At 31.6% G+C, this 18,715-nt stretch overlaps 1 protein-coding gene across 4 annotated transcripts in view; it reads right to left on the reverse strand.

The window, feature by feature from the left end:
• Positions 1-13,653, reverse strand: part of LOC126777826 (latrophilin Cirl) — a 286,910-nt gene extending 273,257 nt beyond the window's left edge. For all 4 annotated transcript variants that reach the window (XM_050501011.1, XM_050501012.1, XM_050501010.1 and 1 more), the window contains exon 1: positions 13,409-13,653. The gene's annotated coding sequence lies outside the window, so the exon portion shown is untranslated. The remainder of the gene's footprint in view (positions 1-13,408) is intronic.
• Between the last annotated feature and the right edge of the window lie 5,062 nt (positions 13,654-18,715).

Here is an 18,715-nt window from a genome sequence, read left to right on the forward strand (position 1 = left end):
AAATTAAAAATATAATAGTTTGCAATTTATATATATATAGGCCTCTGCATCTCTGACAGATGATCCAAGCGGCATCGCGAAGGCACCCGCGTTCATGACTGAATAAGACAGGTGAGCGAAGTGTCCTCTCCGTGGATGCTGCTACGCCTGGGCCAGGCGACTTTATGGCAACACGGGCTTGCCCAGTACCCATGCCACCCTCTCCTCCTCCCCAGCAGGATCCGCAGGAATGACGAGTCAATACGTGTGGTGCTGGTTTGGCCGCAGGTGACTGGCTTACGCCTAAACGGAGGCACCGCTCCGGGTTTAATATTAGTTTTCCTTCTTCTTTGGCGTGACGCTGGGATAATTTTGGGAAACAACGTATCAAGGAGAGGGGTGAGGATACTGTGATCACGGAAGATACAGGAATGTGACACTAGTAGCTAGAGCAGTCCGGGGTCGCGTACCCGTAGTGATTCCAACCAGCTATCGGGCAGATAACTGGTAGATCCACCCTCTGGACTAAATTGCAATTTATAATATATTTTAATCTTGATCGGCTCTTAGCTGATCAAAAAAGGACAAAAATTGCATTTAAACGATAAAATAAGTCTTATTTCCAAAGCATTCTGACTTCGATATTTGATTAAAAAACCTTGACATAACTGGAATCTAAATGAAATGTGTCTGACGAAATAGTCGAGGATAAATACTGATTCATCGATCACGCTTTGCATTCCAATGATTTCATACATAATTGATATTGTCTTTTTTATTATTAAAAGCAAGGATTATTACTGTTTTTGTGTAGGCTATAAAGTTTTTGTTCTTAATGAAGACTGTACAATATATTGATATATATATATATTACTAGTTTCTGTGTTAGGTTAACAGTCTAGTATTAAACCCTCTCCAACCCCTGCCAACGTGTATGCAAAATTACCTGATTTTGGTTGAATAGTGAGTGTTACAACTCACGTTCGCATTAAAAATATTAATTAGGATTCTAAATTTATATCAAATTTTATTAAATTATATGCATGATTAAATATAATGATTAGTTCAAAGGTCTCGATATCCAGGCGTTTGAATTATCGAATTTGTAGTACCAATTTTATTTGTGTGAGTGACAACCATTACCAGTCAGGCAATTAAATGCAAAAACAGGAAAAAGATCTGCTACATAGTCATGTAATTAACATGACTATGTAGCAGATCTTTCCCAATGCCTAGTGGAAACCATTGTTTTATTTTCTGAAGCAGTCGAGCGAACATTAATAGAAGCTTGTTTAGACGTGGGTTACGCTCTAAGGCGCAACAACGATGTATTTCCTATGACCTAAAAGACGTGCTTTAATGTAACTTTTGCTGATATTATCATTTTTTTTCGACATTATCTTTGAAAAAATAGTAACTTGTTCCTACTGGGATTTGTACCATTTTGTGTAACATTAAGATAAATTAATCGTCATGGCATATTTGCCAATCTATTATAATTAAAAAAATAATAACGAAATTTGATCCTCTCAAATTTAAACATCGATACGAATAATTGTTCAATAAAAACATATTTTTACAAATACAAGATTATTTTCAACTTGAAGACAATTGAGAGGTTTTTTGTTATTTTGAACTAACGAAACCAATTAGGATAAATTCAATTTATACACAGAGCACATATTTTCTAAGTAGTCGAAGACATAAAATAACTTTAATAATATTAATTTCATGGATTTCTTAATACGTATAAAGTACTTTACTAATCGTAAATGATAAAGGTTTTGCAATCATAAATGTTATAGTTGTGTTTTCAAATAACTTTTATTCTATATTATCTTGTTTATGTAATTTGACTGTCAATATCGATTCCATGAAAACTTTGTTTTTTATTTTCAACTTCTGCAAAATAGGCAGTGATAATACCGATAAGGGCACAATGCAGACTAAAACAGACGCGCTTATCTTAAAACCCTTTGCAGGTAGACCCAATTTTGTAATATCAAAAACAAAATCTGTATATGAAAATTTAAATAAATACTACGCATAGTGAGTGGTATATTTTTAGTGCTATCTATAATTTAAACATGTTTATTAAGATATATAAAATACATACTCATTCTGTCTAAACTATTTTGACATCCAAGGCAGTCTTCCAAAAATTTGAATCTTCTCTAATCAGATAGTTATTTCTTTTGCAGGAAATCGTTTCTATTGGTGATAATGACATTACATTTTGTTGGAAAAACATATTTAAAGAGCATGTTGTGGCTTGCTTCGAACTGTCAATTATGAACATGCTCTAACTTTGTAAAGGTAGCTTTTACGCAAGGCGTAGTTACTCAATTCCAATTGTTTTAATTACTGGGAATGAGTCATTCCCATGTTAATTTAATGATCACTTACCCTTCCTACTAATATCGCAAATTACGTTTTTAACGAGCCTAATTCGGAACAATAATTACGAGTAAATTATAAACATGTAAGAAAAGATTTTGAGTAACAAAGATTTATATTTCATAAGTCGCAACTTGTATATTTACAACTGGAATTGCGATAGCTAAGGATTAATAGGTTTCAGATTCTTTTCAAATCGTCTATTTATCGTAATGAATGAAGACATTCTGAATATTCATTCTCAATCTCGTGTGCAAGAGGCAGTCCTCAACCTATTTTTACGGAACTAAGATCCAAGTGTAGCATGGAACTCTCATTCGTTCCTAAGCCTTCTTCGATTTCTACTAAGTCTCGCTTGACCTGGATAGGTTAGACAATGGAACTTCTTCAACGGCTTTTTATTGTTTTTTCAATTGTGGCTTCGAATTCTCAACCAAAAGACAAATCGTCATGAGGATTAATGAAACATTTTAAGCAACAAGAAAACAATCCCAAATCAAAATTTTGTTAATGAGTAAATAAACTTTGTTTTTCTGTGCATGACTAGTCCATATTAGACCATTTTTAAATTTTAGCACAACTTAATCTAAGTAACAAAAAACCGTTGAGCCGGAGTCATCGTATCAAGATATCGGATTGATCAATAGACACTTGAAGGAAACCAGGTCAGTACGCAACGCATTGTTTGAAGAAAGCTGATAAAAAAACACTCCAATTAATCAGATTCAAGCTCATTCGTCTACTTAACTAAGTATAACTTCTAAGTTGTCCTCCTGTTTGTGCAACGCAATGACGTTGAGCGATTTGGCAATTTGCTTAAACATATTTATTTAAAATGATTCAGGTAAATACAGTTTAGGTAAGGTAATAAAATAAATTTAGTTTCGTGATCAATCAATTTTGGATAACTTATCCTAAAGGCACACTACAATACAATAGGAGTAATACAAAAAAAAACAAACAATTTATTGGTAACAATTATTACTTCTAAAATCAAAAACCTTTTTTTTTTTTACATCACCGTATCGGACTTAAGAACTTAAAAAATCTTTTTATATACTATGTTATTAAACAACGACCATCTATGATGCAGATGTTTGTAGATCCCGAGGTCCAGAATTAGAATCCTTGTAAACCTGTAAAATAATTCTCAGTGGCAGGTTGGAGTTGTTGGGAGCACCAGAATCCAATACTACGGAAAATACATAATGCTGTTGGTCCAGCACCTGATGTCACTTTGGCCGTGTCGATCTGACTATGAAGGCCATATATAGTATATCCAGCAAGATGGGTCGTCTATATGAAGTCCCGCTATAACCGAACTCGGTCAGGATTATTATTTTATTGAGTGTACGCATAAAAATTAAAAAAAACTATGATACGACTTAAGACTTATAATAATACCTTATGTAAATTCGGAATGGACTATGTAATAAATATAATATGTATATACATTACAAATATAGAACTTAGGTTATTGACGTAGTAAGATGTTGAAAATAAATGAGAAATGGAATTGCCCAAGTCTGATCAGGCGTAAATTATACGTCGTACTATTTTACAGATCCGTTTCGCGCAGTGAAAAGATTTTTTACACCTAAAGAAACCTTTGAATGTATAGATTTCATCATCGCTGGGCGTATCGAAACGTCAATGCACATTTGTAACAATACGAATAGAGACTATTTGTATGGTAGAACTTGGTGTACAAACGTTTCGACCGACTTTTAAAAGTTCATGATTTCAATGTATGTTATCTTTAAATCTTAAAGCGTTATGTAATGTCAACTACTATGAACTATTTTTTTTTAATGAATATATTTTGAATATAATGAGTATAATCAAGCTTAATAATCCATCAAATCAATTTTAATAATATTTTAATTAATTTGCTTAATTTTTTTTCTTATAGAATCTAATACGTAGGAACTGAATGTGTAATTTAAATTAATTTTAAGTAATTATATATATCAAATTTAGAATAATAACAATCCTAACATAGGAAAGTCGTTACTTTAGGAAGGTATCGAACGATTACATGTCACAATGCTCACAATTGGACGCTTAGCAAAAGTTAGGACAATAGCGAATCGTAAGGTGACGCTGAGTCAGCTGTGACTCCGGGCGCCATGTTAGATCTTTTTATTTTTTAAATTGCGCTGCATGTCAAGCGTTCGATCTCATTCGGTGTAGATTCTATTGTTACTATTACCATTGTAAAATTTAATAGTACGACTTTATTAAAATCTAAGTATTAGTAGCCTACTTACATTTAACATTTTATAAAAAAATTAACAGACTTTGTTAAGGAAATAATATGAGTATCTATTTAATTATTAATCAATACACGAAGGTCACTTATAAAGTCGGCTGACTGACGTAATCCTTTGTTTTTATTATTTATTTTGGACAATGTTATGCTTTGTGCAATTTATATTAGCAAATAAAATCTTTTTATTACTAACTTATTTAAAGTAAGCAGAATAACTAAATCAGAAATCAGTCTTGTTTTTAATAAATGTTTTGTACATTTATTAAAACGTTAAGAAAATAAATCAAAAAGAGAAAGTTTATTGTAACAGAAAGCAAAACAATAAATAGGTAGGAAATCAAGTACACCTAGAAAGCCGCTGTACACAAGAAACTTTTTTAATAATGCCTGCGATTCTATCTCAATCGAAAATTTCGTAATAAAAAATCCCTACACAACTGTAAGAAAAATGTACAAACATGTCAGGGGACCGGTTCAGGTACGCCATTTTTTATTCAATCGAACACCTATGCCTGAGAGGGACGCAAGATACCCTGTCTTTTCAAGCGCGGTAAAGAACTACAAGTTAAGAGCAGGACGCAATAATATTTCTATCCTCACCACGCGGCCGCTGCATTCATGAGGACAAAGAATAAGTAGTAATAAAGACGTGACATTCGTGCAGATGGTTGATAAAACTTAATACTTGGCAGTTTGTTCGCTCTTGTGCTATTAAAAGGGAACGAACAGATACGATGTTACACGGTCTTTAGTTCTGGAGACTCATGAAAACATTAAAGGAAATGGTTCTCCCCGACGAGGTCGTATATTGCCTTCCATGTTGGTGGTATCGGCGAACCTTTTTACTTTTGCTATTGGCGCGGAATTGGAGAGAAAAGAAAACGGGATACATTCAATGTCTCAATTTAACTCAGCAGAAGAGGCGAGTTGATTGCGTTTATAGCGTATTTTTCAGAGCGAAAATAAAAGTGCACGATTATTTTTTTAAACATGCCTAATTTGTATTTGAACTGCTCTTTGCCCTTTTAAATGACAAATACCTTTTTCGTGTTTCGTCCGTTCCACGGGAATACCTAGCTCTGTCCTCTCGAGCCAATTAGCGAAAGAGATACAATATCCTCGCCCAAAGGGACAAGTTGGGATCGAATTTTTACCTGATGTTTATTGCCCGCGATGACAGTGGAATTACGAACGATAGTGTAACCTTTTCTAATCTCTTGTATTTTATTAGACATTAGCTTTCCAACGCAAATATTTATGAAACATAAATTCGTTTTAATTTATAGATTAATATGATAAACTTCAGACCATACGCATGACCATTGAAATGAATCACGGCCACAATCTAATTTAATGTCGCAGCTTCCAACTTTTGATGACGACAAACTTCCCAAACGAGTTCCCGGAAATATCCTTCAACCGATTGCGGAGTCATACAAACCTCGTAAAACATTGGCAGCAAGATGGTCCAAAGTGAGCCGAATCTTCCCGAATTTAACGATCCTGTCGCTGGCACGGTTACATTTCTTCTTTCACACGCAAATCCTGCACAGTTTGTAGGGAGACATGCCAATATATTGAGTGTTTTAACGTAAGCGAAAACATCGGCTGCAGACGGAATTTTCGCCGAGAAAACCCGTGAAGCGACGTTACGTAAATCGATCGTTTGTTCAGCTGATTGGTAGATTGAAAATCGGGCTTTTGCTTTGTAATCTTGCGAGCTTAAACTCTCTATTCGCAGTCCTCGATAACTTTATTTACACGGTCCTTTCTTTTATAGAACATTACATAGATTATTAAAGATATTGTTATCCAGTATAAAATAGAACTAGTGAGAACCAATACACGTATTGGTTTAAGAAGTATTACTGATTATACGATGAAATTAAAGTTATAAAGTAGATACTTTTACCCTTTATATTTCTCGATCTGATATTAGAAATATTTGTATCAGATGCTAAATCTGGATCATTTTAAAGAAAATTAAACTATATATACAGTTTAGTAAAATTTTAAAGGGGAAAAGAATAAATTACATGGATTTTTTTTATTAATGATGTTAATTTGTCTAGACATATCTGATTCGAGATATCAGTGTGAAACTAATTTTAATGAACTAAATTATAGATGTTTCAGCTACATTGAATTTTATATGTGGAAACATTTTTTTCATCTATTAATTTAACGTAAATAGTTTATCAAAAGTATGCTAATTGGAGCAATTAACGCGACCTTTAAGAAAGTTAACGTTTAAGGACTAATCTTTAAGAATAAGTAATGTGCTTAATTGTACTTAGCCCAACAACTTGAGGCATTTTACTTGTTAATACTATAATGCGGGACACATCCGTTGTAATGCTTCAACAGTGTTCCACAGTTTCAACGTGTATCCTATTACATAAACATCCTGTTCTTGTTCGATTATTATTTTTATTTAATATTTAAACCTAAGTTGAATTATTTCGCAAAATTTTGATATCAGGTAACTTTGTTTCAAATATCTAAAGACTTTATCGATTTTTATTTTGTTTCAAAAATGTTATTTCATCTTCAAACACTACTATTCTGTTTTATCTTTTCTTAAGTTAAATAATATTCTTATAAATACAAATATATATATATATATATATCAATACAAAGTTCTGCAAACAATAACTATCGGCTTAATGTGTATCTAGATATAGTTATATAATATGTACATTGATTATAAATTACACAGTATGTCGTCAGTATTAAAGTCATTACAGGATAATAAGGACCAATAGGAGTTTGTTGTCAATGTTAAAAACATTATTATAGTTTTATTAGATAAATAAAGTTATATTTTTAAATAGTTCAAGTGCATCCAATGCAAATAAATCAAACCAGACAGAATTTTTTAAAACATCATACACGTGTTACATCTAGATATGAAAGTTTAAAAGAGGTCAAACGAATACAGATCAAATACTCTTGACTTTGTTTATTGAGAACTTGACTCTATTAAATGATAAAATAAACTAAAGATATTTTCTTTTACATCATTAAAGTTTGACAAATAATACCTGCAAAAAATATTTACGATTCAATAAGTTTCAATGACCTTATTTAATGGCAATGGATATATAATAATTATATATTTTTTAATTATTAATTTATAAAACGTGCTCGGGTGATGTAAGGATTATAACGGTACTACAAACATCTAATATACTTAGACATTTAAACGTTATGATGGAGTAAAGAAATTCTCATATATATGTAACCTGAAAACTTAACACGGTGGATACATATGTGGCAGATTTACCACAGCACGAATGAATTATAAACACAAATTAAGTACTCGAAAGTAACGTGGTTGTCTGGGATTGAACTCACAATCTTCGGTTAAGATTCGCGTGTTCCATTGGTCATCTCGACTTATATTATATAATGTTTATTATACAGCATGCAGCGATTATTTTCTACTGCAGGATGCATATGACTGTTCAGAATAAGATTGCTCATGAAATTGTGATGGATCGAATTACTCATAAGCAGTTACTAACAAGACCCGGTGGATAAAACACGTGGATCTAAACTGGGTGGTCGCGGCTTCAAATTTATTTCATGAGAAACGATGTACCTTAAGATATTTATAAACATGATTATATACCAATGAACATTAAATGAGCATATTCGAATGGCCATTATATTCTTCTTAAAAGTACTAAGGTCTAGCTATGGTCAATTAAAAGGCTGATGGTATTGGCCGCGTATGTTAATCTTATCCGTTACGGCCTATAAAATTTATCCACATTTCTTAATTTAGTCACAGATTATGTATCTTGACTTTACATATTCAAAATAGTATTGATTGTTTTAATTATCTGATTAAATTAGAATTTAATATAAAGAGCGATATTTAACATATCGAAATACTTGATTTGTAGAATGCGTACAACTTCGCTTTCTAATAAGCATTAGATTTCAAAGTACTTGTTATCTAACAAAGCATTTACATTCACTGTATATACATGGTAATGGTGTAAGTATGTACATACAAAAGACGATACTTAGTTGTTTAATATGCTTTAAAACATTTTTGTTCTTATATAATTACAAAATAGTAAGTTATTTACTTTGAAAACTCATTAATAACAATTAAAAACATTAAAAGATATTGAATATTGTATAAATTGAATTCATCATTTTTTCATGCAATATTTATGTATTTAAAATTATTTATATACTAATTCGTTAAACTGATAAGCAGTTAAGTTTTTTGTCGATTTGTGGATTCTACCACGAGAATCAACATTAAGAACCGTTTGAGGCTTTACGTTTATTATTTTTAAAATGACGATTCGAAATTAAGATCACCATTTAAATTAAGCGGAACCATTTTTTCATATTTATCACACACACACATATTACCAATATTACCAATGTTTTAAGGAATTAATAATATTCTCACTTATATATTAACCCAAAGTGTCAGATTCGAACATGTGATTTTTACATCGCTAGGCGGCCTGTAAGCCATTGCGCTATTGACCATAATACTTTAAGATTTTTTTTTAGAATAGGAAAGCGGACGAGCATATGGACCACCTGATGGTAAGTGATCACCAACGCCCTTAGACATTGGCATTGTAATAAATGTCAACCATCGCTTACATATCCAATGCGCCACCAACCTTAGGAACTAAGATTTTATGTCCCTTGTGCCTGTAATTACACTGGCTCACTCACCCTTCAAACCGGAACACAACAATACCAAGTACTGCTGTTTTGCGGTAGAATATCTGATGAGTGGGTGGTACCTACCCAGACGAGCTTGCACAAAGCCCTACTACCACCAGTAAAAAGTTATTGGTACCTACAAGTATATAACACACACACTTGTAATAATATCAATTTTTAAACGTCAAAGCTATAAGAACTGAACGTAATTATTTAAATATATTTAATATGACGTCATTTAACATGTTTAAATTTAGAAAAAAACATTTTGTAGTAAAATCTTCAACTTTACTAATCTATACCTATTTATTATATATGAGAAAGTAACTGTCTATCTGTTACGTTTTCACTGCTAAACTACTGAACCGATTTTCATGAAATTTGGTATGAAGCAAGCTTGAACCCCAAGGAAGGACATTTACACCTAACACACCCCCACTAACACGCAGACGAAAACAAGTTGCCTAATAAATAGTTAGAAAGCAATTTAAACGTGGCTTCGAATTACGTAAGTGAATCTATGACAAATATAATATACAATAAAACATGAGTTTAAACCCTAAAGAACCTTAAAAAACGCTATTATAAAGCAGCTAAGGTTCAAATTCGAATTTTGTTCTTTATGCCCATTCTGGACTTTTGGTCGTTGCTTTGATTTTTATGGATGTATGATTCAATGTCAAACATTTCTATGGAATGTTATTATTCAATAAAATTGTATATTTTATATAAACGTTATTGTATTTTATCTGTTTCTTATCACTATTGTATAAACAAAACCAATCTTAGTAACTAAGACCGACATTTTTATTTTCGTTATATATACAACAGATTCAAATTGAAGAATTTTCAATTTTCATCATCTAAAAAAAATATTTATATTTTATTGTCTAAGTAAAATGTTTCTAAACAGTATGGATAAAAAAACTTTAACGCAATACCTTTAAAAAATAATTTCTCGAAAAAAAGAGTCGTTCATAAATGGAATTCTAAACTTAAATCGAAAAAAATCATTACCATTTTAACTAAAACTTAAGTGATGTTTCGTCTTTGTCCTTCTCGTTCGGATAGACTACAAACCGCGTGGGCTATGCCATATCTTATATCACGGGGCCATATCTCTTGAGTGGTCGCCAACACTGACCGCTCGACTAACGGTAATAGATGATCCAGTATTTTTTTACTGTTAAATGTCAGTCAGATAACGAGAGTATATCTTATAACTTTTGACATTTGTACATAAAGCTATAGTACAATTACATATATATATATATATATATATATATATATATATATGTATATATATATATATACATATATATATATATATATATATATATATATATATATATATATACATATATATATATATATATATATGTATTATATATATATGTATATATAACTGACATAAACTAATCTACCAACATATTATTTATTATGTTAAAGATTTCTTGGGAATATTATTTCTTTCAAAGATGGAATGATAACGGCAATTTAGGTCCTTCAAAAGATTAAAAAATATACTGATATCCTCGATTTTTACCTTTTTAAAAATCGAGGATAATAGAATATTGAATTATACAATCATAAACTGCTAAAACTTATTTTAAAATATGTCAAAAATGTTCTAATTATGAAATTTTAAATTTAGAACAGAATCCAGTACATTGGAACATAAATTTTACCGAATAATGAAGCATAAGAATGTTATGCACAATATATCAATCTCAGGGCGTTACATCGTACATATGACAGGGCCACATTCTTTAAAATAAGTGTTTAGTTTAAATTTGGAATTAAAATTTTTAAATACATTATAATCATATTACTTTGGCTTATAGGCTTAAATAAATTATCAACTCTATTCGTTTGTTATAAGAATTTTCAAATAATGAATGAATGCATTTTTCTATGATCTAGTTTCGTAAGCAAACAATTAAAGTGCCTATAATAATATTATAATAATTAATCAAAAAAAAGCGGTTATAATATGATTATACCCTTTTTTAGTCTTAATTCTGTAATCTATGTTATTTCTACATATACAAATAGGTACATATAAAATTGTTGCCTTTGTTAAAAATAAATTATTCATTAAATTATTTAAGCTACGAAGGTTCACGTTGTATTGACTTTTAAAATTGACGATTAAAAAGTGTTTTTAAAAAGCACATCTAGATAAAATTTGTTATTTTTGTACTTTATAAGAATGTTTTTTTTTTTTTGTACGTTACGATTTTTCTATCTCAAAACGAAAATTTAGAATATGTACACGTCGAAATGCACACGCCACGGGGAAAAGGTAACCACAATTTTATTTTTCCTAGTCAATTAGCCCTGTTCGAGTGCTTCGACATATGTCGACATCTGTTCTACCGATGGGACATGTTTCCGGACACATTCGAGATTTTTTTACGCGGCAAATTAACGCTTGGGGCGAATCGAAAATCCACTCCACGTGCATGCGGAGTGCAACGTTTGCTAAGTTTATTATAATCCAACATAAAGTTTTAACAGTTTATCGTATTTACATTATTATAAAAAAATAATTATTACTTTGATTTATTTTTAGAGTACAGCGTTGTAAAATGCAGTAATTTAAAAACAAAATATAACCAAACTTAATTAAAAATAAAATTTTAACGAGAATGTAAGTTGACGAAGAATTTGGAATGAACGGAATATTCAATTTATGATCACAATTTTATTTTATTTGTTTATAAATATAATTATAATATAATTGACACTAACCTTATTATATGTATAAAATTAAAATTATTCCATGCAGAAAATCGGGTAAAATCAAACGAAGTTGTAACATCACGATTTTGATATATTCAATGATTTTTGTTCTACATACGTCAATATTTATTACTTTTTTGTAAAAAAGTTTTAATGCGAATAAACTAAGCTGTGCTCAGATGTCAGGTATTTCATATATTTTAGAGTTTTAGTATTCCAAATACACGTCTTTATCTCCGCGAGATGCCGTGAATACTTATGTTTACGATACGTTTTATAGCTAAATCAATTCATATACTTAAGAAACACTTTTTATTAAATTATTTTTATGGCTTTTATCTGTAATACCGATTGTATAGAAACTAATTTGTAATAACTATAGAATAATTATTCGAGCCGTAAATTTGGCTGAATTAATTATATCGTCGTCAGAATAAAATTTGAGGAAAAAAAAACATATTGATAATGACATTGTATATTAAAAAACAAAGCGAGCCGCAGGTTTACTATATACTAATTACGTTATTTTAAACTCAACTAGCATAGATACTCGTCAGCAAAAGGAAAAAATTATAAATAGGTACCTACATTTAATTATAGATTTAATTCTTAATTATATCATTGAAGTACGTTAATTTTAAGTGATTAACTAGATTTATTTTAAGATTAACAGAAAACTATTAATATTTTACCAACTTAATAATAAGTTATTTTTAAGTTTTATCATATTCAAAGTTATAATTAGTTTTTTTTTGAATCCGCGAAAATTTTGTTTTGAATCCGCCGACGCCACCTATTGTTAAATAATAATAATTAATTTTGTATCCTTCTGGATGTTTCGTATACTTTTTGTGTATGCTAACAAGAAGGAGCGTTTGCGGTTTTTGTAATATAATAAGCAGTTTTTTGTAAGTTATTTTTTGGACAAAATAAACTTAAAACTACTCACTATAATCACTATATAAGTTAAACGAAAATATATTAAAGAATTCTAAGTGTCATTAAAGGACAGCAAGGCGGCTAGGGGTCAACGCCAACAGATACCGTTACAGACATTTAATTAATAGTCGCCACTCAGGACTGGACTCGAACCCGCTTACCACACAGGCTGTGTTTACAGCACACTAACACGCCGCGCATCTACAATGGAATTTCCACAAACACTATCCACAATCTGCGATTCAATAGCGACGCATTACAACTCGAAGCTTGCTCGCTCGCATACGAAACCGAATCGGAGCTATCGATTTAACTACATAAGGGTCGTAGAAAGAATTCCTTATAACAATGAATTCGTGTAACAATAAATACCTTAATGATATCCCGAGTTTCGAGAGAAAAGGCGTCCGGCGGCAGGCGGAACCCGTCCCACTCTTTTCAAGAGAAATCCGACACTATAACATCTGAAACACGTAACATCACAATACGAAATGGCACAATCTCACAGCAGCACCACAAATGTATCCACAGCACAGGTTTGGTTATGGTACAAAAGATGTTTTTTTCGTAACGCAACGCGACGCCGTCACTCTCCGATATAGCAACCGACGCACACGGCAGCCGGGCACGAACTGAACTGGTTTTGCCGGGAGAGAGGGAGGGGGAAGACAGTCGGGTGCGTTTGGTTCGGTTTTATGAAAATATTTCGTGAGTAATGCACGTGTTATGTCGAGTGCGTCGGCCTACAGCGGCCTCGGATCTTTGATTGAAGTGCATCGGTACTACGTAGATAAGGATAATAGAAGCCTCCATTTCGTAGTGGTCGACCGAAAGCTTACCGGGACGGCCATCGTTGCATTTCTATCTGCAATCAAACTTATAGATGGGTGGTTCAATATTAGTTTTATTATTGAACCTATCTTGATAGAAGATATTGATAAGCGAATATAATAAAAAGTAGTTTCAAATCAGCGATTTTACTATGTTAAATTTAAAGCTACATATAAAAAAAGTAGAATTCCGTTAATGACTGGTAATCACTTTTTTATTTTTTTTATTTAAAGAAAGGCCAACAATATAATCATTAGGCTTAACAAACATAAAGAAAATGTTTTCATTACTAAACCTTTATTATTATGTTTTGATTTAAAATTACAGAAACATACGAATAAGTTGCGTCTAACAATCACAAGCAGTGTGGAGTACACAGATAATAGAAACAAAAAGATTTAATGAACGAACGCTTACTGTAATTTAGAGTTCTGCGATTCATTTTTTTGGAAGACAGTTGAAATGAGAATTTTTTATGTATTGGTAAAACATATCTAGAAAAATAGTGCTTGGCATTTTTTTTAAATCCTCCCAAACGAGATACGTGGTATTTGATTTACGGCCTAAGAAAGATTTACACCAAATTATTCCCTCCAAAATATAATCCCCAATATTGATTCACTTACGTGCATGCGCGCCGATTAAATTTTATACAGGGCAATAATTTAAAAGCAAAAAGCTTAAGAGGCGAGCTAGGAATTTTATGATATTAATAAACCCCTATTAGCACACAAGATGGCGCCTGGTAATTTTGAGCACCTGAATAACGTTTGACCGAGTTTTGTAATTATCCATTCTTTCGTATTATCTCAATCTTACTTGTTAAGTCTCGAGATGGTCCAGTAGATAAGACTCGTGGTTCTTAGCTGAAGGTCGAGGGTTCAAATATTCTCAAAACATCTCGTGTTCTGGAGGCCTATATACCTGTATCAGGCAAATCATATTATGCGATTCATATATAGTCATTCATCAATCTAATACGAAAACACCAAAACTACTTCTACGGTCGTGACCCAAACTCTAGTATCAACATTACTCTGCCACGACACCCAAATACCGATCAACCTGGAGGAGGTTCCAAACCTTTTCCGTTACATTAGATCTGTTTGCCAGGACATGAAACCATCACTATAAAATTGCTGGACGGATTTGAAATGATATTTGGCGTATAAATAGATTATATATATTACTGGCCATACCGACTTTGTACTGGTAACATTTATGCAAAGTTTCTACCCGTTAGATTATGGCATGGTAGAATTGGCTTAGACTGTTGTTGACATTTGTGTGGTTTTTGACTTAGTACCATCAACGTTCAATAGATGGCGCGCCTTCGTGAATTTATGATTAAATTAAAGACTAGTTGATGCCTGGAAGCGTTAGGCTTTTATTTCAACTATAATAACCAAAAGAGTATTTAAAAAATAAACCAATAGGTTTCCGTGACTTTCTTTTGTAGTAAAACATAATGTATAACAAATATGAATTATCTATATGATTATTTAGATTCGAGTGGTCTCATTATTATTAGATAACTTGAAATATTCACTAAATCTGAAATACATATTAAAATTCTTGTTATATTTACCTGTAGCCTATTCCAATTGAAGAAGGAGTATATATAAACATACTTTAGATATTTCATGCGATTCGCTTATAGCTCTTACTTAACAATTCATATCAAATTTAATTTTACTTCCAAAGTTACGATAACAACTTCGTCGACATTCAAAACGCCATTTTTACAAGAATCCATAATGAATATCATAGATTATTCAGGAGCTCGACCAATGATACTACTGGTGGTAGAACTTTGTGCAAGCTCGTCCGGGTAGGTACCACCCACTCATCAGATATTCTACCGCAAAACATCAGTACTTGGTATTGTTGTGTTCCGTTTTGAAGGGTGAGTGAGCCAGTGTAATTACAGGCACAAGGGACGTAACATCTTAGTTCCCAAGGTTGGTGTCGCATTGGCGATGTAAGCGATGGTTAACATTTCTTACAATGCCAATGTCTATGTGCGTTGGTGACCACTTACCATCAGGTGACCCATAGGCTCGTCCACCTTCCTATTCTATAAAAAAAAAAGATCGCGTCTATTCAATGTCAAAGTTGTTTATTTGTCTTTACTCCTCTTATTATTGGAATAGGCTATGATATGATAAATACTGTTTATGATTTTATTTATGTATACCATGCTAATATCAAAAAAGGTAGATGTGTTATGTTTGACGCGTTCCATAAAGTCGGTGCCAATCCCTTGAAGAATTTTAACTTTTTATTGTACTTTTGCTGATCAGGTTAGCTCGCTTTCAAGCTATCGACATTGTTAATATAATTTGTACGTTATATTTTTATAATTAAATTACGTTATTAGTAATATCGTTCTTTAAAATAATAAAAAAAGAGGTGTAAGGTCTAGTGGTTAAAACACCTATGAGGCGGTACCGTCCTAGCGCGTTTTCCGATCTTGGACATTTTGGCGGATATATATAGACGCGAGGGTCTATCAGCAGACCCACATTCTCCCTCAAAACAGCGAAAGCGCGCCCCCTCCAATAAATTCAAAAAATCACACCTTTTTCCAACAGAAATACATTGTGAGGACATGTGTCAGATTAAATTATTACAAACAAACATAAACGTAAATATTAAAATATATGTTTATTTGATATTATTTAATCAAATAAGTATTAGAACCTTGTTCATATTATTTTTTTAAGTCCGTTCAAAAACCGAACAATGAGCTTACAATCCAGATTTCAAAGGCAGATTGTTTTACGCGTGGTCCTACGCAAGCCGGATGAAATCCTCTAAATGGATGGATAAAATGCATCGGGCTTGTAACAACCTACAACACAGGCATAACCCTTATTGCTATAGGAATAGGGTCTATTTTAAAATATAATTTAGCCAGTGGGATATATTCAAGGAGTGGAGTGTGTACAATGGCTAATGGATCACAAAATATTCAGTGTTTTATTGATTTGTTATTTTGATTGTTAAATTTTTAATCCTTACTTATAATTTATTATCTTGTATTTTTTTACATTGAGATTTATTGAATGCTATCTTTTACGTTAATATTTTACACATACAAACCTACACAAACGCACATATACAAAAAAAAAAGAAATGTCTTAAGAAAACTGTTTTGTATTTAATTTGTAAGAAACAATCATGCTGAATTTCATGAAATTACTAGCTCGTACTCAGTTTCCTAAATGAACACATACATATATATGTCTTCATTGTCAAATTTATAGTAACATATAAAAGAACAGTGTATTATACAATGCACTATACAGTATACAATATTTATACAATCAACAGCCAATCGTTGTCCACTGCTGAACATAGGCCTCTCCCAAGGTGCGCCAAAGCTCCCTGTCCTCCGCCTTCCGCATCCAGTACTTATACAATATTAGTAAATCTTCAAGCTTAATGAAACCGCACACGTGTTAAAACTAAAAAAAATAACAAAAATAAAAGATTGCAAAAAATTTATGTAGTCAACCCTTTTACAGTATTTTTTAATAATAAAATGTTCTTATACATAATAATATAAGTTATTTTAATTTAAAAATAATATCCCCAATTGATATACAGCAAGATTTAAGCCTTCGATAGTATCGCATTCATGTTGGTTTTATTATTTAATTAATTACTAATACACTCGAAGTGGCAGAAACGTGTTTCATATACGAACTTGCTCTAACGTGTATGTTACATTTACAAGCTGTTGAATGGGTCATTACCCACCATGCTACTCAACGCGTTGGTATACATCTAGCACAATATTATTTATTTATTTATTAAATAAATAAATAAACAATATTATCCGAAACATACAAGATTCCTCACGATGCTTAGCACGAGATTAATTATAAAACAAAATAAACACTAACACAGTGCTGCTTGCTCGGATTTGAACCCACGATACATTGTTCAAGATCCACGTTTTAAAGGCGAAATAGACCAAATATAATAAAATAATAATAAGATTATTGTAATTACTAATAAATACATTTATTTTCCAGAGTTAAATATATCGGATAGGTAAGACTTATTAAAAATCCCTGACGTGTCTTCTTCTTTTGAATGTCAAATCAGTGATGTCAGATAGAGAATTTTTTTAACAAAAAAGGCGGTGAATTAAAATTTATTTTTTTAAATTTATTTACTTGAAAAAAATACGGTTATAATTTTATGATATAATATATAAAATTTAATTCGTTTGAATTCTTCTAGGCTTTGTGCAAGCCTGTATGTATAGGTCTTCAGTTATTCTACCGCTAAGCAGCGATTTTAGTATTGTTGCGTTCCGGTTTGAAGGGTGAGTGAGAGTACACACAAGATATCTTCGTTCCCAAGGTTGGTGGCGATGTAATAAGCGGTTAATATTTCTAACATCGCCAATGTCTATGGACGGTGGTGACTTAACATCAGGCCCATTTGTCCGTCCGCGTACCTATAACATAAAAAATTCCACTACTACTCTGGTGTCAACTGTCATCATGTAGGTGAAATTAAACACCTTTACACATATTTTTATCTGTTAAGAATTAATTGAATTCTCGCTACATGTGTAATTAAATTAAATGCGTATAACACAACCAAGATGTAACATTGAGATTTTTTTTTTCAATAAGCGTTGGTATTTGATTGAAATACGCGTTAATTTATATTGCATATATAATAGTGGGCCACGGTTTTACACGCGTTTTAGTAATACATTAAATTTATATTTATGTTAACTTTTAGATATAACTTTAGATAGACTAAACAGATATTGATGAAGTAAAGGCATAACGGCACTTTGGGATGATAATAATCATATTATTT

The sequence above is a fragment of the Nymphalis io genome, chromosome 24, assembly GCF_905147045.1.
Source record: "Nymphalis io chromosome 24, ilAglIoxx1.1, whole genome shotgun sequence".
Classification (NCBI taxonomy): Eukaryota; Metazoa; Arthropoda; class Insecta; order Lepidoptera; family Nymphalidae; genus Nymphalis; species Nymphalis io.